The sequence below is a fragment of the Dermacentor andersoni genome, unplaced genomic scaffold (genome assembly GCF_023375885.2).
Source record: "Dermacentor andersoni unplaced genomic scaffold, qqDerAnde1_hic_scaffold ctg00000051.1, whole genome shotgun sequence".
Taxonomy (NCBI): domain Eukaryota; kingdom Metazoa; phylum Arthropoda; class Arachnida; order Ixodida; family Ixodidae; genus Dermacentor; species Dermacentor andersoni.
The window spans coordinates 438,844-440,592 of record NW_027314764.1 but is presented as its reverse complement, the minus strand read 5'-3'; positions in this window follow the sequence as shown (position 1 = coordinate 440,592).

Sequence of the window (1,749 nt, the reverse complement as noted above, 5' to 3'; positions counted from 1 at the left end):
TTAGGTTAGGTTAGGTTAGGTTAGGGTATGTTAGGTTAGGTTAGGTTAGGTTAGGTTAGGTTAGGTTAGATGTTAGATGTTAGATTTTATTAGATGGGAAGTTAGATGTTCGATGTTAGACTAGATTAGACGTTAGGTTAGGTTAGGTTAGGTCAGGTTAGGTTAGGTTAGGTTAGGTTAGGTTAGGTTAGGTTAGGTTAGGTTAGGTTATGTTAGGTTAGTTTAGGTTAGGTTAGGTTAGGTTAGGTTAGGTTCGGTTAGGTTAGGTTAGGTTAGGTTAGGTTAGTTAGGTTAGGTTAGGTTAGGTTAGGTGTTAGATGTTAGATTAGATTAGATGTTAAGTTAGATGTTAGATGTTAGAATAGATTAGATGTTAGGTTAGGTTAGGTTAGTTTAGGATTAGATGTTACGTTAGATGTTACTTTAGATTAGATGTTAGGTTAGGTTAGGTTAGGTTAGGTTGGGTTAAGTTAGGTTAGGTGAGGTGAGGTTAGGTTAGGTTAGGTTAGGTTAGGTTATGTTAGGTTAGGTTAGGTTAGGTTAGATGTTAGATGTTAGATTATAATAAATGGGAAGTTAGATGTTCGATGTTGGACTAGATTAGACGTTAGGTTAGGTTAGGTTAGGTTAGGGTAGGCTAGGCTAGGCAAGGCTAGGCTAGGCTAGGTTAGGTTAGGTTAGGTTAGGTTAGGTTAGGTTAGGTTAGGTTAGGTTAGGTTCGGTTAGGTTAGGTTAGGTTAGGTTAGGTTAGGTTAGGTTAGGTTTGGTTAGGTTAGGTTTGGTTAGGTTAGGTTAGGTTAGGTTAGGTTAGGTTAGGTTTGGTTAGGTTAGGTTAGGTTAGGTTAGGTTAGGTTAGGTTAGGTTAGGTTAAGTTAGGTTAGGTTAGGTTAGGTTAGGTGTTAGATGTTAGATTAGATTAGATGTTAAGTTAGATGTTATATGTTAGAATAGATTAGATGTTAGGTTAGGTTAGGTTAGGTTAGTTTAGGATTAGATGTTACATTAGATGTTAGATGTTAGATTAGATTAGATGTTAGGTTAGGTTAGGTTAGGTTAGGTTGGGTTAAGTTAGGTTAGGTTAGGTTAGGTGAGGTGAGGTTAGGTTAGGTTAGGTTAGGTTATATTAGGTTAGGTTAGGTTAGGTTAGGTTAGATGTTAGATGTTAGATGTTAGATTATAATAAATGGGAAGTTAGATGTTCGATGTTAGACTAGATTAGACGTTAGGTTAGGTTAGGTTAGGTTAGGTTAGGTTAGGTTAGGTTAGGATGAGATGTTAGGTTAGATGTTAGATGTTAGTTTAGATTAGATGTAAGGTTAGCTTAGGTGAGGTTAGGTTAGGTTAGGTTAGGTTAGGGTATGTTAGGTTAGGTTAGGTTAGGTTAGATGTTAGATGTTGGATTATATTAGATGGGAAGTTAGATGTTCGATGTTAGACTAGATTAGACGTTAGGTTAGGTTAGGTTAGGTTAGGTTAGGCTAGGTTAGGTTATGTTAGGTTAGGTTAGGTTAGCTTAGGTTAGTTTAGGTTAGGTTAGGTTAGGTTAGGTTAGGTTAGGTTAGGTTAGGTTAGGTTATGTTAGGCTAGGTTAGGTTAGGTTAGGTTAGGTTAGGGTATGTTAGGTTAGCTTAGGTTAGGTTAGGTTAGGTTAGATGTTAGATGTTAGATTTTATTAGATGGGAAGTTAGATGTTCGATGTTAGACTAGATTAGACGTTAGGTTAGGTTAGGTTAGGTCAGGTTAGGTTAG